The following is a 25,774-nucleotide window of genomic DNA, read 5'->3' on the forward strand; positions in this document are numbered from 1 at the left end:
GACACTAAAAGCTCCACAGTGAAAAAGGGTTTATATAAGCAAAACATAATTTTCAAAGTATTGGAAAGCCCTTGGCCCTATTTTCATAATACTTTGATAAAACTTGCTCTTTGGTTAGCGTGTTGTTTTCCAAAGGCAAACATTCAGCTTCAGCAGTAGCCAAGAAGAAGAATCACAGTTGGCATGGATAGCTTAGCAGGGGCCAGAGATGGTGCTGTGCGCTGCCAGAGGCAAAAAAAAAAAAAAAAAAAAAAAAGCCCCTCTCCCCCCTTTCCTGCTAATTTCAAGTATTGTTTGTTAAAATAGTTAAGCATTCCTGGTATGCTGTAAAACTGTTGAATTCAGCAGTATATTTAACTCCTGCCTCTTGAAGAGATTAATTTCTTCATCCTAATTTGTCTATCTTTACAGAAATTAAATTAGAATGGAATTCTTAATGAATTGCTGCTACTGTTCTTTTTTCCATAAGACTCCGTGACACAGGGTTTGTGTAAAACTCTATTAACTCTGATGAAGCTGGAACAAAACACAGAAATACTGCTGCTTGGCAGTAGTGTCACAACAAACAGAATTTATCAGAGTCTCAATCACACATTCAGCATTGGAAGTATTTACTGCACGTGCACTAATATTCAAGGTTTTAAGTAGAGGCAGTGGTGCTAGAATATGGATCTGAACAACAAGTGCAGGAGATTACTCTTGCATGTTGTTTGGTTCATGATACTTCTGTTGTTGAGACAGAGAGATCATTGAGCAACAGCAAATGTTGTAGGAGTATTCTGAATACTGTTTGAGGGGTGTCATCATCTGTCTGCATGGAGAGAGAAAAGCAAGTTACACCAGGGGGATGGAGTCTGCGTGAAGTGAGCTTTCCTACTCACTGATAAAGTGGCCTGCAATTCTGCTGCTGATTTCTGCTGTTAGAGGTCTGGAAATAATATGGCAGCATTATGTGACACAGCAATAGCATTTTTATTTGTAGATACTATGTTTGTTAACAGGCTGATAGCTCTGGACAAGAATGCGATTTGAGCGCTTGAGGAGTCTGAGAAAACATACTGGATTTCATAGAGTTTGCTATTAGAGTGTTCATAAACTTCCAGAGTGTTTACATTCATATGAAAAACAGACTAATTTGAAAACTCATAATACTTTCTTGTATATTTTATGGATTTTTTTTTTACCATCAAAATTCTGATTCTGTAATCAGTGTATCAGTTAACCTACTTTATTAACACAGCCATAAAATTATTGTAGTATTTTTTCAAGGGGTGTGGAGAAAGCATAATTACACTCATGCAGTGTTCAGTTTAAGCTAAAAAGTGCAGGCAAATTCATTCCACAGACAGGTAGCCTCGGAGTCCCCACAACATGCCCTGCAAAAAAAAGTGGAGGGCAGGGTTACTTGAGATGATTTTGAACAGAGCCATTCTTGCACTGTGTTTCTCAGTGCTTGAAACAGCACTTAAAACTTAAGCTAAATGCTATGCAAAATCATGTTAATTCTAATAAAAGAGGCTAATGAGGCCTCTCAAAATCCAGAGCACTGTGCAAAGACAACAAAGTTAGGAAAAGAAATGTCAATCAACACACAGACCAGGTTTTTCCATTGTCCATGGTAGGCTAACCCTCATGAGATCAAATAAAGGACAGTTAAATTCTTTAAATATTATACATTAAATTAGAATGTAGGGTTAGAAAAGGTCGATACCAGCCAAGTAACCTATTGGACTCAATGATTGGAATAGAAGAGATCTATTGGACTGAAACCCATTACAGGTTAGTCCTGCATTTAGCCTGCAGCTTGAAAGAATGTAGCCTTAGAAAAAGGATTAATCTGAGAGCAGTTGTTGGATAAGGCATAGAAGAAAAGCAAAAGGTAAAGGTTTAGGTGTAGGTGACTCATCCAACATCTTTCACAGTGTACAGTCCATCAGCAGTATAGATTTTATTTTACCCAACTGTCCTGGTTCCAGTTAGGACAGAGTTAAGTAGCTCATAGTAGCTGGTAGGGTGCTATGTTTTGGATTAGGATGAGAAGAGCGCTGATAACATGCTGATGTTTTAATTGTTGCAGAGCAGTGCTTACACCAGGCCAAGGACTTTTCGGCTTCTTGCTCTGTCCTGCCAGCGAGCAGGCTGGGGGTGCAGCAGGAGCTGGGAGGGGACAGACCCAGGACAGCTGACCCAAACTGGCCAAAGGGGTATTCCATACCATCTGACGTCATGCTAAACAATATATAGGGGTGGCTGGCCGGGGTGGGGGGGCCGGCTGCTCGGGAATAGGCTGGGCATCGGTCAGCGGGTGGTGAGCAATTGCATTGTGCATCACTTGTTTTCTTACACATTATTATTGTTAATACTATTACCATTATCACTATTATTATTATTATTGTTATTATTATTTTCCTGTCTTAATAAACCGTCTTTATCTCAACTCACAGGCTTCACTTTCCCGTTTCTCTCCCCCCATCCCAGAGAGGGAGGGGGGAGGGTGAGCGAACGGCTGTGTGGTGTTTAGCTGCCAGCCGGGTTAAACCACAACACCAACCCTCCATTTGAGTGTGACACCATTCTCACTCTGTGTATAACTTATTTGGCCAATTAAGCATGCTGATTTGGTGAGTTACTGCCTTAATAAAATTGATTAAAAAGACTTAATGAAATACACACCTGGAAATATTTAATCTATCTGACATAGTTTATAAGTAATTAGGGCTAAATCAACACAGTTAGCTAAAAATACCCAGTAATAAAAAGCAGGCATGGGGATTTATCTTCCAATATGCAGCAGTGAAGCAGGCAAAGTGACCACCAAAACAATGTTGTTGATTTTGTGAAAATGCGCAGCAGAGCAGATGATGAAAAATTGCAGGTACATAAAGCTGTTGCTATGGTGTTCAATTCTTGCACCACTGTGTCTGGATTTAGTGCCTTAGACTGAATTACAAAATCATATATTCCAAATACTGCTTATCATTTCAACAGAGCCTAGTAATAAATGATAGGAAATGCGTTACCCATCAGAAATGCGTAAGAGTATACGAGCGAAGATTGAATTCAGGTTTCCTAAAATGCGCACTATTTTTTAACCTGTCGTTTGTCTCCCTAACATATACATCCAGTTCATAATTCTGAGGCATTAGGTGGTATCTGAAGACAAAATTTGGTAACTCAGAGCATTTAGGGGATAGTGAGAACATGAAGAAGGAAGGATATATAATACATCTGTAGATCTAATCAAAGTCCATGCTTTAAAGATGAGGAGAAAATAATGGAAACAATCAAAAATTGAAAGTTCAAATATCTGTACAACATTTCAGGCTGAGTATGGCATAGCCCTATATGCAATGTGATGCCCCAGAAGGCATTGCTACACCATCTTATTTTTTTTTTTCCCTCAGTATTGACATAGATGTTTTACACTTGTTTTTCCCTCAATTTCCTTTTTTCTGGAATCTTTTATGTTCTGGTCTCTTGATCTTCCTCCTTACACCTTTCACTGTGTACTTCAGACATGTCCTTTCCCTTCTTCCCTGTTTTTTGTTTTGTTTTGTTTTGTTTTTTGTTTTTTGTTTTTTTTCCATATGTCTTCTCTGGCCTTTTTCTCATGATAGGGTCTTGAACCCTTCATCATTTTAGGACAACAACAAAAAATCCAGTGCAAGTTTCATTAGCTTGTGCTTTAACATCATCATCCTGCACTCTAGCCTTCACAAATGCCATCTTGCCCTATTAGTATAACTTGAAAGCATCATTGTGGAGCTGATGTTTATATGCTGTCATCTAGGCTAGCTCACTTTTTCTCTTGATCCCCTCCACAGTGACATCCTGATCTCTGTTGCATCAAGCCTACATGATGTAGCTTTACACCAGCTCTCCAAGTTTCATGCAGCAGTTTCAGCAGACTCCTCATACTAGAAACCTTCCAAGGGGACTTCAGATGTGAAAACACAGAGAAGGTAAGCAGGCAGAAGTCCTTTCTTCTGTTCATGCACATGTGATTCTTCCATTAAAACTCAGACATATGTAGTAAGTTAGTAGCATGTAAAATACAGCTTCAGACCCCACTCCTGTTTTGGTCAGTGTGGAAAAGTTACATTAATCTTTGAGTAAAACGGGAATAATTTTATTTCTTCTGTCATTTATTTTTTATGGACTTTCTTCCTCTCTTGTACAGTGGTTATGATCAGGACATCAGACAAAAACAAGTTTCGTGCTAGGCACTGGAAATACAGATTTTGCCTAATGCATTTTGAAAATACCAAAATTTAAGAATTTAATCACAGATAACAAAAAGCTACTGAGATTTGAAATGACACTATCTAATTTGAAGATAAACTGATTTATCAGTGTGGGTTAAATTGAGATTTGGCAAATTTGTGCTCACAACTAGGGACTTTAAAGCAAAATAATGTAATATGATGTAATAACTCAATCAAGTTTAATACTGTGACAGATTTATGGAAAGCTTTTAGGAAGGTTTTGTATTCTATGCTATTTGTGTTTAATTGTACAATAATAATAGTAATAATGTTGAATTAATTATGCTCTGACTATCTGTACAGACCAAAGAAACTCCTCATACTTTATCCAGAAATATAAGGGTTGAGAGAAAAACAGCTCAGCCAGGACATAACAGTGCCTTTGCCTCAGAGGCAAACTCACTTATCGGTTTCCTCGTAAAGTACCAAACTGTTAGTGTTATAAAGAAACAACAGGGAAGTAAAAATAAGAAAACAAAGAGAATAAGAAATTTGAAAAATGAAGGGAAAACGTGATACATTACAGTGAACAGGAGATGAGAAAATATTCTTATGTATCAGCACATAGCCTTTTACTAAAGAAAATTAGGATGGCCATAGAATTTGGTCTAATTATACACAAAATATATAGATTAAGTGATTACTTTTACATGGCAATTTTGAGAATATAATAAAAAATATTCTAATGCAATTGCATTAAACAAAATATTGACAGGATGTTTTCGGAAGCATCTAGAGATTTGTTCAATTTGCAGAGTATATTGAGGTTTCAGTTTGCTAAGAGCAACACTCAGGCTTCCCAACTTTTCATGGCATTTATTTCACCTAGTGCAGTAATGTGTAATATCTCAGCAAAACAGAGTTAATTTTTGCCACTTAGGTTTGTAATTCAGCAGCCTGTGAGTGCTGGCAGTGCTTCATTTTACACACTGAGAAGGTAGGAGAACTCCCTGGAGAGCACCTCTTACATTCAAGATGCTGACATGTTGCACTTTCTCATCTAGCTTCAGATTTCAAGTGAGGAACAGTTCAAACAAGGTTGTTCTGTGTGATGGTAGCAATATGAGGTGTTCGGCACTGATTCCAAACTGTGGATCTGAGGAAGAAGCTCTTCATGGAGTTGCACTTGAAGCTTCAGAGAAATGCTCATGCCAGGCCCCATCAGGAAGGGGACTGTGCCAGTTCAGAAATGAGTTGTGATTGTGATCTGAGAGGCTGCCACTTCACAATGCTGCAAGTACCTGCCTAAGAAATTAAACTTTCACAAGTCAGTGAAAAGTGGTGCAGGAGTCAACTTTGTGGTACTCATTGATGGTACTCATTTATGTAAATACTGCTGTGCTGTACGAGGTCAGAAATTACTTGGAAGCGATACAGCGACTTTATTTGTCACTCATGAACTCAAAAGCTCAACTGAAGGAGGCAGTCAACTTAAATTCTTCTGCTGAGCTTTCTTCAAGGCAAGTGTTTGTGTAACAGCAGTGCATGTTTGCCATAATCGTTGTGCCGTGCAGCTGGAGTGATCTGAGGTTTAGTGACCGTCCAAGATGTGAATTTATTCTTCTCATTTTAGGACCTAATCTTCACTGTTCTGACCTATAGAAACATAACATGAAATTAAAGCACCTTACAGAACAGATTTTGTTTGCAAGGCTAGCACTGACAGAATTGACAGCTGGAGGCGTGCTACAGTAGCAGCTACCTACACAACTACTTAGATGTCAGTGACTAATGCCATCCATGTTGCCATTGCAGGTTTTTCCCACCAAATGCCTGCAGGTGAGAGTTTTCCTCAAGAGAAACCAAAGAAATTCAACTGCCTTTTGCTGCTTTCAGAGCCCTGAGTGGGTTCTCCCCCTCCTAGCTCTCCAGGGATTGGGCTGCCTGGGCTCAGGGCCTTAGTGCAGTTCTCTGGCCTTGAGGCTCCTCAGCGGGGGCCTCCCCGCCAATGCTTGGGAGCCCCCTTGAAGCCCCAGCCCTGTCCCAGTCATGGGCCTCATTCCCCCAATCCACCACCCCAACCATACATCCTGCTGTGCCAAAAAAAAAAAAAATTGCATTGCTACACTAAGAAAATTTATAGCGGTATATTGTTAAAAAATACAATGCTATGCTGAGTTTTTCAACCCTGAAACTAAGTGGGAAGAGATTGCCTACTGAAGGCATATTAAACACAGATGTAATCTGTAGCTCAGGAAATTTGTTGATTTTTTGGAAGCTGGAAAAGTATGCTGAGAAAAAATCATTACTGTGTTTGACCTGTTATTATACCTTTTTCTAAGCATCCAGTTTTTAAACCACTACATATGTTATGGGGTGAATCTTACTGTTTAACCCAGTGTTGGTATTTCTGCATTTACAGTAGTAAAGGTGGGAGTCCTGGTACACTGCTGATACTGTGAAAGTGGGCAGATCCTCTATGAAGATGAATTCCTAAATTACTAAAATTTCTGCAGATACTATGTGCTTTTTTGGCCTATTCTTTTGATATTCTAAGCTTGGTCATTCTGTCCTTCTCCTTTATTTTTCCAGTGTCTAGTCTAGCAGACCATGTCTCAGACTTTCCTTGTTTTCATGATGACTTTTCATACTCTCCTTATGAATGGCCATCATGTGGCAGTGCAACAGAAATACAGGATACTGAAGAATAAACACATAGATGTCTTGTCTAAAATAGTAAGCAGTGAAGCCTGCTGACATAAAAAACTTTTATTGGGTCAGTATTTCTTTATTTCACGTTTAAGATACTGAATCAGTAAGGTAAGAATTTTACCCTCTCAGTGGGACATCTGTGTTAGCCAGATGTTGGTCTACCACCAGAGTTTAGATTCTTCTCCCAAAACAATATTCTCCGTCATACATGGAAGCATAAGCACAATTTGAGGTGATTCTCTATTTTGTTAATCCATTTTGACATGACATATTCTAGAGCTCTTTGGCTTAGGCATGTTTGGTGTCACAGAAGTAGGCTGTTGAAGAATGGACTTTTGCTGATGGAAAAAAATTGCATACTGCACAACACCTTCCACTATGTGTGAGGTAGGTGAGAAATGAGTATGCAGAAAAGCTGGATAGTAAGAAAATAATCAAAATTTGAGATCTACTAAAACAAGCTTTTAAAACATCTTCATGGCAAAGAGATCTGCCCTAAAATAAAAACAGTGAAGGAAGGAAGGAAGGAAGGAAGAAAGAAAGGAAGGAAGAAAGATAGAAAGAAAGAAAGAAAACTGAATTCTCTTACCGTGAATGGTGTTTCAAAGCGTGGAAACATAACAATAAGGCTTCTTTTTTAAAAAATATGTGAACCTGGGCTAAAAGCCACATTAAAACTGATCATAAATTTGTATAGGGAACATACTCTAAGCACCACATGGCTTCACATTCTACATCTTATTTTCAGGACCAATATCAGCATATTCTAATGTGCCTGTATCAAATTACAGTGAATGAGATTTAGACTTCTTCCTCATCAAACACCCGTGGAGGACTGCCAAGGACTCAATAAGCAATCTACTTGGTTAGCACTCTGGCTACATCTGCATGTGATACAATTTATTTGAACTTGTTAGTCCCTAGTGTCAGTAACTGCATGTCAAGCATTGCAAGGACAGGTAAAGGTAATAAATCAGTGTGAGCCCTTTTGGTAGATTCTTTTTTTGAAAGGTAAGTTAGGCGTGTCATTTTTTTTCATGGCTTTGATTCATGGTGCTGAAATGCATTGATTGATTAGGAAACTAGGAGAATGGTAAGGAATAATGAATTTTCTGGAAGACTTTTTGTATTTCTAAGACCTTCCTGGGTGCTGGACAAAACTTGCAGCCCATATTTAACCCAGTGCCTGAAACCTGTGTTGTGTTTTAGAGAGATATAACCATGGTAAAACTCTCTGAATCTTGACTGAAGCATGTTTAGTACTAATTAGATCTTCAGAGGTGGAATGTAAGCAGAGATCTAAACGGTGTGCAGAGATATCATTGATCATTCTGCGGAGACTGCATTCAGTTTCACCAGAACAGAGAGCTATTCATATGCCAGCAGGCTTGTGTGCATATATATGTGAACATCTCAGAAAGTAAGGAACTGCAAGGTCACCTCTGTTTAGTTACTGTCTGCTCCCTTGCTCTAAGTAATGCAAAATTTTTTGTTATGCATTGCTAGCTTGTTTTCCTATTTACCTATGCTATTGTGTGTGTTTGTTTACTTTTTTGTTTTTCAATTTCCCCTGCAGGCATTTTCCTTTGCCTCTAGGTGTTTCCTGGATAAGACTGTTCTATCACACTGGTGGCACATCTGATCTCTAGAGTGGACTATTCAACCACATCTTCTACATCCACAAGTATTTGTATTTAGAAGTGTCAGTCATTTTCTACATTTTGATGAGTGAACTCAGAAGCTGAGGATACTTTGCTTCTCTCTCACTTTTCTTCCTTACGTTAAAAAAATGAATGTAGCCATACGAACCATTTCCACTTTAATTAGGCAGTCCACATGGATCTTCTCATTAAACACGTGATACTTGCAGTGTTCAGTGAGAATCTGCTGCAACAAAAAGTTGTGAACACACTTTTCTTTCTTCTTAGATCATTTTATGCATGTTTATTCGTCAGGGTGCTGGTAGCCCTCTGTGACCACTGCCCCAAACAGGGAGCAGGAGATCTGACCATTATGGCCAGGTCCAACTAAGAGTCCAGATCATAAGTTCGTATCACAGTGATGAGGCAGGTTTGAGTGAAAGTGGGAAGTCACTCTGTAAATCTTAGGATTAGATCCAGTGACCATCAAGCAATCCATGGGTCTGAGGCTGGGCCAGCACGTCAGCCCACAAGTGAGGTTCAGGATCAGGCTTAGTGCAGGGAACCCATGTCAGACACAGCCCAGAAATATATTTTGGTGAGGAAAGCTGTCCTGCTTGTTTTTAATTTAGAACTACTCAGTAAACTAATTTTAATTTTTATGCTTTATTCTGTTCTCTTTCCTATCATGAGAACATGATTAAAATGAGAAGTATGCAGTTTCTCTCCCATATTTATGTTTTCTTTAGAAAAGACCTGAAAATAAGGAAAGCAAACAAACAAAACCCCCCTTTTTTATCATAATCATGAAGATTTTCATTAAAACTTGTAAATGCCATTATTTGAAGTTTTCATTTTCTGAGAACATATTTTTCTCATGGAAAAGGCAAAATTACACCTCTTCTTCCAAACCAAATGAAAAATATAACAAAACAATCTCTATCTTTGTTCACTTTATTCATGGAAGCCATTCCTTAATTCTCAGTTTTGCCTACTGTGGTGAGTTGTTTGCACCAAACATGCAATCTGAATTGCACCAATCATAAATCTGAAATGCAATCTGTTGCAGGGTCCTATGAAGAAGGTCTAGGAATCCTTTTTAGTACAAATGTTTCTTAAACAGGCAATTTTCAGGTATAATCTAAATGATCCTATGCTTGTCCACTCATGTAATGCATCCTCCATAAGCACAGTTGTACTAAGTATAAAGGTTCATCTAGTCCATTAATCTGTTGTCAGTGTTCCTTATTAGCAGACACTTTGTGAAAAGTACTCTGTGGTATCCTGTCCTAGCCTCCAGCACTCTGAAGCTCAAGGACAAGTAAAACCAGAGGCAATATTTGTATTTAATGATATTTGCTAGATTATTTCTGAGTGCTCCTAATCATTCATTTTGAAAACTAGTTCCCTGTTCCTGAATCTTTGTTGTCCTCTTTTTAAGCCTTTAACAAATGATGACAAGAAACCTTAACCCATCAGAGGTGTATAATTTCCAGTTTAGCAACATTTAACTGTTGTCATTTTTAAAAATTTAACTACTGTATTCTTTTTACCACTTTCCCTTGTTTTTTTTCCTGTATAAATTTATAAGCAGCAGAAAGGCCATTATGCTTGCTGAATGCTAGCAAAAATCATTTATATATATTAAACTTAATTAACAGTAATAAAACAGCATTTGAGCAACAATCATGGTGAAACTATGCCTGCTAAATTAAGAACATAGGATTGCATGTTAAGGGAAAATAGCCCAGTAGTGAATAACTTGAAACTTACTCTAAAATTTCTAAGTGCATATATTTGAGTTTGTAACTACGGGTGCTAGAATTGCATCTGCCCTGGAAAACAAAAGCTAAATTAATGTATTGTAATATACAATATATGCTTTCATTATGGATTTAGTGAATCCATCATCCTCTTTCCATCTATTTCTATCCTTTATCTAGGTCTCAAAAGCTCTTAAATGCACGGGTTATGCTTTTACCTGAAGGTACAGCTCAAAAGTCAGCTTTCACAAAAGGCCAAATTGGTAACGTTTATTTTTCAGCAAGGGATTATCAAATATATTTATGTATTTATGTATTAGCTGAAGCTAACAGGGTTATCCAAGAGACACAGCAGTTTGTGCAGCAGATCACACCTGCTATAGCTGACCTTAATTTGAGCAAGAGTGTTGGCCTAGACGCTCTCCAGATGCCCCTATCAACCTCAACTATGTTATGATTTTATGACCATAATACCATGATATGATATTATGATTTCTATGGTTTAGAACCGATGTAGTGATTTTCCATCTGCAGTGAACTTTCTGGGCTACTTACTCTCTGAATCTATGCTGGCAATTACATAAAAAGTCTGAGCCTGTGAAAATCCACATTCTTCTGCTCCATTTATGTTTTGCAACAGCAAAAGTTGGCAGAAGCTGCCCAAGAAACCTTCCTCCACCTCCAGCTGACCAGAAGCCAGCATTAGCTTTTTGGCATGGTATCATCAGAATATGTGATTTATGTCCGTAATTGTATTTTTTACATTAGTTTATCAGAAAGAAAGTTAGAAACATGGAAGTCAGCCAGGACCATTCCATCGTGCTTTATGGTTTTGCAAACTGAATTTCTGAATGACAGTCCTGTTAAAAATTCTTATTGTCCAGTGCCGACTTGTTTTCACCTTCAGAGTTATCTGGATTAATAATGAGTAACTGCAGTTGGAATTTATTTCCTTTAGTGTTCTTTTGTTACAGCTATAGACAACTGGATTATCCTGGATGGGAGAGGGAGAGAAAGCATATGAATGCAGTCAGTATGAGGTCTTTGCAATACTGAGATGTCAGTGAAAGTCTGTGGAGGATCTGTGTAGGTATTTGTGTATATATATGAGTATAACATCTTCAGCTGGCTAGCATCTTAGCTATTGGTATTTCTTTAATCTGCTTGGGTACTTCTTATATCAAAAGAAATTTCTGCACAGCAGTGATACAGTGATTCTTTCTAAAGGAAAATGGTTTTCATATAGAAAGCAGTCTTGGAAGCGTATAGCAACTTTCTGCTTTTGAGCTACAACTTTGAAGATATTGAATCTCTTCCAGTAATAAACATATATATATATAATATATATAATAAAATTATCCTAGGAAATCTGGCTAAAATGTCAGTGTGGGGACCACTACTTTACCAAGAACAAGGATTTGTTAACATTAGCCATTTCCTCATCGACTTCTTCACATGGTAGTTGTTGTTGTAGTATATGAGTATTTTCAGTCTTTCAGTACCACAGATTTGATACGTCATGCTTAACATATCATCCAACACTTGAAGTTCTTTGATTTTTGTGAAGTTCATCTTAAGATAAATAATGTTTGTACATCTAGGACCAGGTGTAACTGTCAACTCTTAAATATTTCTTTGAACATTTCTGCTTATTTCCTGCACATTTTTAATTGAAAATATGACACAAATAATATGGGTTTATGGTCCTGCATGGCTGTATATTCTAGCAGGAGAAGCCAGCTGGGAAACAAACTGGACAGATTTAAAAGATGCAACGATCACTGTTGTGTATACATTAACATGATTTTTATTCTGTTACAGTTATTACCCTTTTCTGACAATGACATTGTCTTCTTCTAAATGAGTGAAAAATATATGCCAAAAGGGGAGACAAATGCAGAGTGCTTCTCTTGCTAAAGTTAAAGAGCACTTTCCATAATTGAGAACAGGAAAAGATTAAGATTAATTTCAAACAATTTTATGCGTTGGCACTAATTATGTTGCACTGTGATTTTGTAAGGGTAGGTTATAAGATCACCATGACAACTAACTTTTCTGTGTCAATCTGAAGCTGTTTGAGTATCTTTTTTCTTTTTTCTAGCACGCCAAACAATGACAGTTAAAATACTGCAGTATGGAAACAAAAGAATATATCTGACAAAGGCAGAATATAAAATGTCACTTTGTAGATTATAGTGATCAGCATCTGAATCCACATCTGTCCTAGAAAGCAGGCTGGGCTGATATTTAGTCAACTGTGCTCCATTTTCCTACTACTTGCACTCCTAAGTACCATTTTGTATTGTAAAATGAAATACAAATATGTTGAAAGAGGAAACTTTAATTTGAAAATAATAATTAGAGGCACAGCAATGTCAGGTTTATAGTTTTAAGTCCATAAACACAGTCTCCTGATCCTCAAACACATATTTCTGTTATTTCAACTTTTGCCTAAAACACTATCTTTTGTTAGCACAAAAGAGAAAAAAAGAAAAAAGAAAGAAAGAAAGAAAGAAAAAGATAGTCAATTATAAAGATACAGCAATAAAAAGACACTTGGAAACTCCATAACTCCAACTGCTGAGTTATGCTATTTTATTTTTCATTCCATTAATGCAATTGAAGTCAGCCTTTATAGATAAATTCTGTACTAAGGTATATGCTATATTTAGGTCAATGGAGATATTGTGCATAAACCTAATGATAAATCCTTTCCCCCTACAGTTCCTTGGGCTCTCCTATGAAAGTACTAAAACAGCTGTACATACTCCAGGGGAAAAACAGTTTTACTGTGCTTACCCTAATATAAATTATTTTTTAAAAAATGCTGGATTAAAACATTATAAATGGAGGAGAACCAGAATCCTGAAACCCTTTATGTAGTGGCTCAGGTTATATAAGGGTCAGAGTTCCCAAACCTATTTTTTTTCTGTCTTCTATTTCCCTTTTCTTGGCAATGGTGGACTCTGCATTGCTTGGAATAGAAAGTACTGAATTTTTATAACAGTTGTGGCAGGATATGTGGGATAACAGCTCCTTGTATGATGCAACATGATCCAGTTTGACCTACCAAAGCTGTCATGTTAGTGTAAATTGAAAGAAATAGCACACTGAGGTTAAAGGCAGCTACAAAAACATAATCGACCATGAAATGTGTGCACTTCATATCTCCAGTGGATTGAGGAGGAAAAAGAATCCCTTGAATCTGCCAGAACACTTCTATTATTAGACTGAAGGGATAAAAATGGCTTAATGGAGAAAGGGGACCTATTCCAATATTTAGCTCCAGTTGAAAGCAATTGTTTTCAAATGAATGAGCTGATTATGTTAGGGGCCTCTACCACTTTTATTCTCTGCAGTCAAGAATTAACTTCCATGGCCATCGCTTCACTTTCAAAACAGAACGTCCTTGGTATCAAGGTCCTTGGAAGTATTACAGAAATTGTATTTTTAGGGAGGGAGATTGTTCTTGAAAAAATTCTCTATTGTAGTAGTTGTGAAAGACTACTTAACTTCACGCAGCTTGCAAGTTTTATTTTTCCCTACAGTAATTATCTTGAATATTTTTTCCTATTTAACTATTTATATGCCAGCATCCTGAAAACCCTAAAAAGGAAAACTAGTGTTTTAATTTGTGGAAAAATTACCATCTAGCAGCAATATCCATTTGTATTTTTGTTTAAGAGTGATGGTGTTAAGCAAAATTGATTGAAGAAAATGTTCCAGGGCTGTGATACAAATTCGTATAGGCCACAGCTGTATCTCTGTCAGTACCTCTATGCAGAATTGTCATCATTATGAAGCTATATTGCTTTTTATATAAAAAAATGCTTTTTTTATGTTGCCTTTTAGAGAAGCTTTATCTTCTTTACTTCTTTTTGCCTCAGAGTAACTGAACTCATCTTTATGTTGTGTATCTATAGCATTCTTCAAAGCTTCTGATAACATAGATTCTATACCTGTGTTCGAGTATACACCAGTGCTTACTTATCATTAGAAAAAAACTTTACAAATAATCATGTTGAAGGAGTAGGAAGGATTTACAATGCCACTGGAGATGGGACAAGAACAATTTATTTCCTTACTTTGAAGTATCTGATGCTTATAAATTATCATCATGCCTTCTAGAGAAGTGACTCCACGTCTTTCAGTCTTTCCTCACAAGCAAAAGTCCCTGCATCTGTGATCACTAAATGCTATACCCTACCATTTCACTGTAGACAATTTCTGAAAAAGTGGCCATAGAAAGGTCTAACTCTTTTGCCTGGTATTTCAGATATCTCTACTTTCTCTTTTCCATCCTTTTTAATACTTACTGTATGTTGGTAATCAGCCAACTTCCAGTTTTCTCCAAAAGTTCTATTTGTTGCTCTTGGGTCCTACAGGTAAACAGAGCATTTCAGTCCCTGGGAGAAAGCATCACATTTATTCAAAGAATGCATTCATGGCTGCAGCTTAAAAAAATTTTTAGGCATAGCAAAATGCCAGGACAAGTTATTAAGAGAAATAATCTGTTTGATCTTTGTTTGTGTGATTCAAGTTTCCCAGGTGACACCCCATAAAAGTAGAGAAACCAAAGAAGCACAAGGGCAATTTTTTAACTTGTAAAGAAGTCATCTTTTTTCATTCTGTGAACACTTGCTTCCTCAGAAGATGTGTCTAAACAAGCGTGTAAAGAAAACACTTGCCAGCACCTAAGGAGTTTCTAGGGAGTTAGTGGTTAAAAGGTCCTTCGTCTATCCCCAGATGTGGCTGGATCTGCTGTTCTTCATGTTACAATTGCTGCAGAATCTGGTAAGGAAGTCCCAGTTCCTGTTGTACCCTTCAGGACTGGGTTCAGCTCTGAAAGGTCGGCTCTACACCTTCAATAAGAGAAAAGGTCAAAAGGACATATGATGTGGTTGAAGACATGGATCATGACTGATCCTTGCAGCTACAGCTACAGCTGCTCTGAGCTGTTGCCTTAGAGAGCATAGGGACACAGGCGTGGAAGTAGGAACATTTGGAGAAAACTCAGAAGAGAATAGAAAGGAATAAAACCCTCCCTGAATTTATACTGGAAGGTATCGTATGTTAATGGAGCCTCACTCACCTGGCATACTCAAATCTCACTGAAATGTGTCATAGCCCACTAAAACTATGTTAATCTCAGCTGGCTCTCCCTGCCAGTCCTTTCTCCATAGCTATTTTGATGTCACTGAAAGGATAAAGGTGAAATTGTAGGTATGGCAAAATTTCAATTTTGTCCACACTTTTTAGAAGTGTTGAGCCAGCTCTGTTTATTCAGTAGTGTTGTAAAACCATCCAAGTAAGTATGACAGATATCTGATTACAGTTGGCTTTCTCATATGCTGCCCTCTTGTTAAAAGCTACATAATTTCATACTCTCTTCAGTCCTCTAGTTTTTGAGATATGTACAGAATTTTCTTGACTCCCTCAACTTTCTATAGCAACCCATATTAGGCGGCCTAGGACCAGACACCTGAATTAGAAAACATGTAAATCTTATGACATTTGACATATATTGCCAAATATATGTCAAATACAGAAATGCCATACCACAGAGTGACATTGAGGTCTTAATGCCTTAATTAGGGAGTCAATTCCAAGCTGCATACTTGTTATGAAAAAAAAAAACACATCTGAAGTTAACCTTTAAATAGGGTACTAATCTATACTTTAATGACAATTGCAACAATTTACTTGCTTTTTATCCCCAAAGAAGTAATCTATTCCACTGCAATTCCATTGAAAAGTCTTCAGTTTCCCAGATTTTAATCACCTTTGCTACATTTTTGTGGTGACTATGAGGTGAATAATTTATCATGCTCTAAACAGAGGGGAAGAAATGATCCTTCACAATTGGAGTTAGAAGGTGACTTTAAAATCTTAAGGGATTGACAAATATATTAAGACTAGTGAATTTAAAAAATTAATTAGAGAGGTATAGTGGCTTCACTTGTTATATGTGTACTTTAGGTTAACCCTGAAGCAGGTTTCATTAGTACTTGCTCATTCCTATGCATTTATGTTTTTAAGATTTTCTTCCTTAAAATGGCTCTGCTCTTTCCTCATTTAGGTAGAGGAAAGACTAAACACACTCAGATAAAACAAATACAAAGACATTAGTGAAAGGGCACATTTTTGGAGCAGGCAATTAGAATAGTCTGGACTATTTAAATTCTAGCCAATTTATTTTTCTTACATATTTAATCCATTAGAACAAGGTAAAAAAGTCAAGAGGACTCACTCAAGATCTTTTAAGATCATTTTCTTTGCAGAGACTTTTCATTATCTTACATTTTTTGCTTATCTTTTTTGTGTAAATACTGCTTCTGACAAATAATAATAGTAATTCCAGTTTAGAATAAATCCACAACATTAAATGACCTTAAATCTTCTATTGTGGAATACATACATATTTATATCTGTCCTGGTTCCAGTTAGGACAGAGTTAAGTAGCTCATAGTAGCTGGTAGGGTGCTATGTTTTGGATTAGGATGAGAAGAGCGCTGATAACATGCTGATGTTTTAATTGTTGCAGAGCAGTGCTTACACCAGGCCAAGGACTTTTCGGCTTCTTGCTCTGTCCTGCCAGCGAGCAGGCTGGGGGTGCAGCAGGAGCTGGGAGGGGACAGACCCAGGACAGCTGACCCAAACTGGCCAAAGGGGTATTCCATACCATCTGACGTCATGCTAAACAATATATAGGGGTGGCTGGCCGGGGTGGGGGGGCCGGCTGCTCGGGAATAGGCTGGGCATCGGTCAGCGGGTGGTGAGCAATTGCATTGTGCATCACTTGTTTTCTTACACATTATTATTGTTAATACTATTACCATTATCACTATTATTATTATTATTGTTATTATTATTTTCCTGTCTTAATAAACTGTCTTTATCTCAACTCACAGGCTTCACTTTCCCGTTTCTCTCCCCCCATCCCAGAGAGGGAGGGGGGAGGGTGAGCGAACGGCTGTGTGGTGTTGAGCTGCCGGCCGGGTTAAACCACAACAGTCTTTTTGGCGCCCAACGTGGGGCCCGAAGGGTTGAGATATCGACAAATCTGACCAGAGTGTGTTAAACTAAAATTGGTATAAGTATTGGACCTGCTTAATAGTTGCTAGTCACGATGTTGATTGCCTTAATCTCCAGTCTGCTGTACCTGTATTCCAAATTGAGTTTTATGGTGCGTTACTTTCTGTATGTGCTCCCTGTTGCACTGTTTATCCTTTCCGGGCCCTGGTTTAAGATTGTTATGGTACTGTGCGGTGTAACAATGGCTTATGAAATGATGAAATATCTGGTCACGACTTTAACCTGGTATTTGTACTCAGCACTGACGTCGACTCTATACTTTGGAACCCATATCTCGGAAACTATTAGCAATTACACCTATTGCCTGTTTTCGTTAGGGAGCCAATCTGTGAAGGGGACAGGGGAAGACATGTTTCCCTACCTGTTCACTCTCCCTTTCTCCTTCACCACCACCCTCTTATCCCCCGAGTTAGTTACGGTGGTTCTCCGAGATGTTGAATATCCTTGGGATACTCAGACCAGCCTGCTCTTGTTGTTATGTCTCCTGAATGCGCTTCAGATTTTGTGGAGGGTTAAACAACTACTTAGGAATCTCATCCGGAGATCTGTCTTGAGGCGGGATAGTTGCGAGTGGCAGGGAGTGTGGGAGGATATGGGCAGGTTTCTAGAGCAGTGGTCACCTCCAGTGTTTTGGACATTCACCCCTGAACAACTGCAAAATCCTAAAAAGCTGGCAGAATGCTTGAAAAAAAGGTGTCATGACTCTGGCAGTTCCAAAGTGACACAAATCACTGTAGCGTGCTGGGGTCTGGCTTGTGCCTATCGAGCTGCAATTGATGCTATTAGCAACCTAGCTCCAGCTCCTGCAGCTACTCCAGCTCCAGCTCCTGCAGCCGCTCCAGTTCCAGCTCCTGCAGCTACTCCAGCTGCAGCTCCTGCAGCCGCTCCAGTTCCAGCTCCTGCAGCTACTCCAGCTGCAGCTCCTGCAGCCGCTCCAGCTCCTGCAGCCGCTCCAGTTCCAGCTCCTGCAGCTACTCCAGCTCCAGCTCCTGCAGCCGCTCCAGTTCCAGCTCCTGCAGCTACTCCAGCTCCAGCTCCTGCAGCCGTTCCAGTTCCAGCTCCTGCAGCCGCTCCAGCTCCAGCTCCTGCAGCTACTCCAGCTCCAGCTCCTGCAGCCGCTCCAGCTCCTGCAGCTGCTCCAGCTCCAGCTCCTGCAGCCGTTCCGGCTCCTGCAGCCGCTCCAGCTCCTGCAGCCGCTCCAGCTCCAGCCCCTGCAGCCGCTCCAGCTCCTGCAGCTGCCCCAGCTCGTGCAGCTGCTCCCACTCCTGTGGCTGGGTCAGAGAAACGAGCTGTAGCAGTGCAAGTTGACCCCGCAGAGGGTATCCCAACCCCTGTGGCAGACCCTGTGTCTGGGTCAGAGAAACGAGCTGTAGCAGTGCAAGTTGACCCCGCAGAGTGTATTCCAAGCCCTGTGGCAGACCCTGTGTCTGGGTCAGAGAAACGAGCTGTAGCAGTGCAAGTTGACCCCGCAGAGGGTATTCCAACCCCTGTGGCAGACCCTGTGGCTGGGTCAGAGAAACGAGCTGTAGCAGTGCAAGTTGCCCCTGTAGACAAGGTGAAAAAATGGTATAGAGGCTCAGGTCGTTTAAAACGCAGACAGTCTTCTGCTAAGTCTGGGCGAAGTGAAGACGAGGCTGGGCCATCAAAGGTGCAGGAGACTGAAGATGAGGATGAGGATGGCGAAAAATCAACAGTAACTACCCGGACTCCATACCAGCCATCAAAGGTGCAGGAGACTGAAGATGAGGATGAGGATGTCGGAAAATCAACAGTAATTACCCGGACTCTATACCAGCGTGAGCTACGAGATGTGCGAAAAGATTTTGGTCGCTGTATAGGCGAGCAGCTTGTCACCTGGCTGCTCCGGTGCTGGGACACGGGAGCCAATTATGTGGAATTGGAGGGCAAGGAAGCCAGGCGGCTGGGATCCCTTGCTAGGGACGCATGCATTGACAAAGCAATTGGAGATGGAGCACAATCTCGCAGCCTCTGGAGGCGTCTCCTGTCAGCTGTGAAGGAAAGGTATCTCTTCAAGGAAGAACTTGTATGTTTACCAAGCAAATGGACCACCATGGAGAAGGGAATTCAGTACCTGAGGGAATTGGCCGTACGGGAAGTAATTTATAAGGACCTAGATGACGCACAAACATCCACAGATCCAGATGCAGTCCAGTGTACACCACCCATGTGGCGGAAGTTTGTACGGAGTGCCCCATCATCATATGCCAACTCATTGGCAATACTAGCCTGGAAAACGGAGGAGAATCCCACAGTGAATGAAGTGACTAAAATACTCCGGCAGTACGAAGGAAATCTCTCCTCTTCCCTAAAGGCCTGTGTCTCAGCTGTGGAGAAACTCTCTGAAGAGGTCCACCAACTTAAAGAGAATTTATCTTCCCCTCCACCTGAACGAACCAGTGTCCACCAGCTAAAAGAGAATGCTTTAGAGAAACTTTCTGAAAAGATCCACCAACTTGAAGAAAGATTATCTTCCCCTTCACCTGAACGAACCAGTGTCCACCAGCTAAAAGAGAATGCTTTGGAGAAACTTTCTGAAAAGATCCACCAACTTGAAGAAAGATTATCTTCCCCTTCACCTGAACGAACCAGTGTCCACCAGCTAAAAGAGAATGCTTTGGAGAAACTTTCTGAAAAGATCCACCAACTTGAAGAAAGATTATCTTCCCCTTCACCTGAACGAACTAGTGTCCACCAGCTAAAAGAGAATACCTTGGAGAAACTTTCTGAAGAGATCCACCAACTTAAAGAGAGTTTATTTTCCTCCCCACCTGTACAAACCAGTGTCTCAGCTAATTAGGGGTAAACGTTCATCTATGCAAGGAAGACAATATGGTGGGCACACACACCGCGCCACCCTGTGGTTTTACCTACGTGACCATGGAGAGGACATGAGAAAATGGGATGGAAAATCTACTGCGACCCTAGAGGCACGGGTACGTGAATTGCAAAGGAAAACAATTGGGAAAAAGGAGTTCTCTGAAAGGTTTGCTGCTCCAACTTCCAGCAGGCAGTCCTTTAAACACAGAAATGAAGATTCTGACCAGGACTAGAGGGGCCCTGCCTCCAGCCAGGGGGAGGAAAGGGACAATCGAGTTTATTGGACTGTGTGGATTCGATGGCCTGGCACGTCAGACGCACAGAAGTATAAGGCTTTGGTAGACACCGGTGCACAATGTACTCTAATGCCATCAAGCTATAAAGGGCCAGAGCCCATCTGTATTTATGGTGTGACGGGGGGATCCCAGCAGTTAACTGTATTGGAGGCTGAAGTGAGTCTAACCGGTAATGAGTGGCAAAAGCACCGTATTGTGACTGGCCCAGATGCTCCGTGCATCCTTGGCATAGACTATCTTAGAAGAGGATATTTCAAGGACCCAAAAGGGTTCCGCTGGGCTTTTGGCATAGCTGCTTTGGAGACCGAGGACATTAAACAGTTGTCTACCTTGCCTGGTCTCTCAGAGGACCCTTCTGTTGTGGGGTTGCTGAGGGTTGAAGAACAGCAAGTGCCGATCGCTACCACAACTGTGCACCGGCGGCAATATCGCACCAACCGAGACTCCCTGAGTCCCATCCATAAGCTAATTCGTCAACTGGAGAGCCAAGGAGTGATCAGCAAGACTCATTCACCTTTTAATAGTCCCATATGGCCAGTGCGAAAGTCTAATGGTGAGTGGAGACTAACAGTGGACTATCGTGGCCTGAACGAAGTCACGCCACCACTGAGTGCTGCAGTGCCGGACATGCTAGAACTCCAGTATGAACTGGAATCAAAGGCAGCCAAGTGGTATGCCACAATTGATATCGCTAATGCATTTTTCTCCATCCCTCTAGCAGCACAGTGCAGGCCACAGTTTGCTTTCACTTGGAGGGGAGTCCAATATACTTGGAATCGGCTGCCCCAGGGGTGGAAACACAGCCCTACCATTTGCCATGGACTGATCCAGTCTGCGCTGGAGCAGGGGGAAGCTCCTGAACACCTGCAGTACATCGATGACATCATTGTGTGGGGTGACACTGCAGAAGAAGTTTTCGAGAAAGGGAAGAAAATAGTCCAAATCCTTCTGAAGGCCGGTTTTGCCATAAAACAGAATAAAGTTAAAGGACCTGCACGAGAGATCCAGTTTTTAGGAATAAAATGGCAAGATGGACGCCGTCAAATCCCAATGGATGTGATCAACAAAATAACAGCTATGTCTCCACCAACTAGCAAAAAAGAAACACAAACTTTCCTAGGTGTCGTGGGGTTTTGGAGAATGCATATTCCAAATTACAGTCTGATTGTAAACCCGCTCTACCAAGTAACCCGTAAGAAGAATGCTTTTGAATGGGGCCCTGAGCAACGACAAGCCTTTGAACAAATTAAGCAGGAAATAGTTCATGCAGTAGCCCTCGGGCCAGTCCGAACAGGACCAGATGTAAAGAATGTGCTCTACACCGCAGCCGGAGAGAATGGTCCCACCTGGAGCCTCTGGCAGAAAGAACCTGGGGAAACTCGAGGTCGACCCCTGGGGTTTTGGAGTCGGGGATACAGAGGATCTGAAGCCCGCTATACTCCAACTGAAAAGGAGATATTGGCAGCATATGAAGGAGTTCGATCTGCTTCGGAAGTGGTCGGTACTGAAGCGCAGCTCCTCCTGGCACCCCGACTGCCGGTACTAGGCTGGATGTTCAAAGGAAGGGTCCCCTCTACGCATCATGCAACTGATGCTACATGGAGCAAGTGGGTTGCACTGATTACTCAGCGGGCTCGAATAGGAAACCCCAGTCGCCCAGGAATCTTGGAGGTGATTATGGACTGGCCAGAAGGCAAATACTTTGGGATATCACCAGAGGAGGAGGTGGTTCGTGCTGAAGAAGCCCCCCTGTACAACAAGCTACCAGAAAATGAGAAGAAATATGCCTTGTTCACTGACGGGTCCTGTCGTATTGTGGGAAAGCATCGGAGATGGAAAGCTGCTGTATGGAGTCCTACACGACGAGTTGCAGAAGCTGCTGAGGGAGAAGGTGAATCGAGTCAGTTTGCAGAAGTAAAAGCCATTCAGCTGGCTTTAGATGTTGCTGAACGAGAAAAGTGGCCAGTTCTCTATCTCTATACTGATTCATGGATGGTAGCAAATGCCCTGTGGGGGTGGTTACAGCAATGGAAGCAGAACAACTGGCAGCGCAGGGGCAAGCCCATCTGGGCTGCGGCATTGTGGCAAGATATTGCTGCCCGGGTAGAGAACCTGGTTGTAAAGGTACGCCATGTAGATGCTCATGTGCCCAAGAATCGGGCTACTGAAGAACACCAAAACAACCAGCAGGTGGATCAGGCTGCTAAGATTGAAGTGGCTCAGGTGGACCTGGACTGGCAACATAAAGGTGAATTATTTATAGCCCGATGGGCCCATGACACCTCAGGCCATCAAGGTAGAGATGCAACCTACAGATGGGCTCGTGATCGAGGGGTGGACCTGACCATGGACACTATAGCACAGGTTATTCATGACTGTGAAACATGTGCTGCAATCAAGCAAGCCAAACGGTCAAAACCTCTTTGGTATGGAGGACGATGGCTGAAATATAAATATGGAGAGGCCTGGCAGATTGATTACATCACACTCCCTCAAACCCGCAACGGCAAGCGCCACGTACTTACAATGGTGGAAGCAACCACCGGATGGCTGGAAACATATCCTGTGCCCCATGCCACCGCCCGGAACACTATCCTGGGCCTTGAAAAGCAAGTCTTATGGCGACATGGCACCCCAGAGAGAATTGAGTCAGACAACGGGACTCATTTCCGAAACAACCTTATAGACACTTGGGCCAAAGAACATGGTATTGAGTGGGTGTATCACATCCCCTATCATGCACCAGCCTCTGGAAAAGTTGAACGATACAATGGACTGTTGAAGACTACACTGAAAGCAATGGGTGCTGGGACATTCAAAAATTGGGATACACATTTGGCAAAGGCCACCTGGTTAGTCAATACCAGGGGATCTGCCAACCGAGCTGGACCTGCCCAATCAAACCTGTTACGCACTGTAGAAGGGGATAAAGTTCCTGTAGTGCACGTAAGAAACATGCTGGGTAAAACAGTCTGGGCTACTCCTGCCTCAGGAAAAGGCAAACCCATTCGTGGAATTGCTTTTGCTCAGGGACCTGGATGCACTTGGTGGGTAATGCAAAAGAATGGGGAGGTCCGGTGTGTACCTCAAGGGGATTTGATACTGGGTGAGAATAGCCCATGAGTTGAATTGTAGTATGTTAATTATTATATAATAATGTATGTCATCACTACCATGATTGCTATATATCATAGATGAAAATGGTGATTAATTAGAATGTATTGGACAGAGTGTAACCTGAGCATGACATAAATGGTATGGAATAAGGGGTGGATATCTGTCCTGGTTCCAGTTAGGACAGAGTTAAGTAGCTCATAGTAGCTGGTAGGGTGCTATGTTTTGGATTAGGATGAGAAGAGCGCTGATAACATGCTGATGTTTTAATTGTTGCAGAGCAGTGTTTACACCAGGCCAAGGACTTTTCGGCTTCTTGCTCTGTCCTGCCAGCGAGCAGGCTGGGGGTGCAGCAGGAGCTGGGAGGGGACAGACCCAGGACAGCTGACCCAAACTGGCCAAAGGGGTATTCCATACCATCTGACGTCATGCTAAACAATATATAGGGGTGGCTGGCCGGGGTGGGGGGGCCGGCTGCTCGGGAATAGGCTGGGCATCGGTCAGCGGGTGGTGAGCAATTGCATTGTGCATCACTTGTTTTCTTACACATTATTATTGTTAATACTATTACCATTATCACTATTATTATTATTATTGTTATTATTATTTTCCTGTCTTAATAAACTGTCTTTATCTCAACTCACAGGCTTCACTTTCCCGTTTCTCTCCCCCCATCCCAGAGAGGGAGGGGGGAGGGTGAGCGAACGGCTGTGTGGTGTTTAGCTGCCAGCCGGGTTAAACCACAACAGTATTATATTTGAAAGAAATAATTTAAGATTATTCCTCTCAAATCTTGTTTCTTTGGTATTGTTTATAAGAGTTTATAAGATGGTAAATATTAAGTGGCTTTAAAAGACATTGTTTATATACAGAAGCTGTGCCCTTGCAGATACTTCTGTGCTCTGATGACTTTATTCTCTGAACAAACGTACAACATAGAGTTGATGTTCAGAATTCTTTTAGTACAGCAAGCTGCGGAAATGGACTTCTTTATCCTAAATTTTTAGCTGAAATCAGATAAGATTTGCTATTAAAATTACTTTAGAGTAGCACCCTATATATCACCAATGCATATTTTTCTGTCTTACAGAGGGAATCACCTTTAATTTTATTTTCTGAAATGAAATACAGTATTTATATCTTTGTACCGCTCGAGAGAGACATGTACTGGATTTCATTTCTCTACTGGACCTTTTTGAAGATGATACAAACATTCCCAGTGACTTCAGCTCGGTTTAAATTTTCATACAAAGTCTGATCCAGTTTTTCCACAGCTGAGAAAGTCCTGTTGAAACCTGTCATAGCAACTTTGCTACAGGAAGCCTATGGTAAGATGTCCATGTTCTGTGGAACCTTAATTAAATCCCATAAGGGTCCACAGGTTCATGTGCTCATATACTTTAGAGAAGCTCTGTGATCCAACAAAGTATCATTGCCCCTTTTTTGCTTTTAAATAATTTTGAAGCGAAAAGAACATGGGGTTCTAAATCACTTTATAAAGTCTCGTAATAGTTCATCATAATGGCCTCAAATGTTTTCTCACATGATAAAACCAGTCAAAAAGAGGAAGGAAATAAAGTTACACCAGTATATGTCAAGTGTTTAAATGTTCTATATTTATGCGGTTTTAAGACTAAGAAAGGCTACACAAGCACAAAATTAATCAGAAGCTCTGAGCAATTGAGATCAACAAACAAGTCATAAATTTGTCAGAAGCTCAACTGACTTGCCAGAATAAAAACAATGCAATGCGTGTTATAAAACTTGAAACAGATTACCTGCCATGTGAATGTTGTAATGATTACTTTGTCTTCTGAAACTGTCTTCATCAGCAAGTGTGATGAATGTTTGAGTCAGCACATTAAAGCATCCAGAGTCTTGTCAGCATTTCAGTATTCTCCTTGTGGGATCTCAATGGGCATAATGCAGTGGTTTCTTTCCCCAACCCCTTTTCTTGAATGTGAAGGAAAGGAGATGGATAAAAGAAAATATTATTTGGAAGCATCTGGAATAAATTAGGAGCAATCAAGGTAGGTTGGAGGTTGGGTGCACCTGGAGTTATTTCAAGGCTGTGAAAGATTTTGAGGATTGAGCAGCTGGAGCTTTATATA

The 25,774-nt window shown here is 40.8% G+C and overlaps 2 long non-coding RNA genes across 4 annotated transcripts; one reads left to right on the plus strand and one right to left on the minus strand.

The window, feature by feature from the left end:
• Nucleotides 1-252: 252 nt before the first annotated feature.
• Nucleotides 253-25,580, minus strand: LOC310894601. Of its 2 annotated transcripts, none has more exons than XR_014580041.1 (3): nucleotides 25,442-25,580; nucleotides 14,637-15,182; nucleotides 253-1,376 (listed from the first exon to the last, which is right to left on the minus strand). It is a non-coding gene; the product is annotated as an uncharacterized lncRNA (long non-coding RNA). The 2 variants fall into 2 exon arrangements; XR_014580042.1 differs by lacking the exon at nucleotides 253-1,376 and adding an exon at nucleotides 11,105-11,314.
• Nucleotides 2,748-11,004, plus strand: LOC310894595. Of its 2 annotated transcripts, XR_014580031.1 has the most exons (4): nucleotides 2,748-2,875; nucleotides 3,825-3,962; nucleotides 5,270-6,044; nucleotides 8,494-11,004. It is a non-coding gene; the product is annotated as an uncharacterized lncRNA (long non-coding RNA). The 2 variants fall into 2 exon arrangements; XR_014580032.1 differs by lacking the exon at nucleotides 5,270-6,044.
• Nucleotides 25,581-25,774: the final 194 nt, after the last annotated feature.

The sequence above is a fragment of the Anser anser genome (genome assembly GCF_964211835.1).
Source record: "Anser anser genome assembly, chromosome: 2".
NCBI lineage: Eukaryota > Metazoa > Chordata > Aves > Anseriformes > Anatidae > Anser > Anser anser.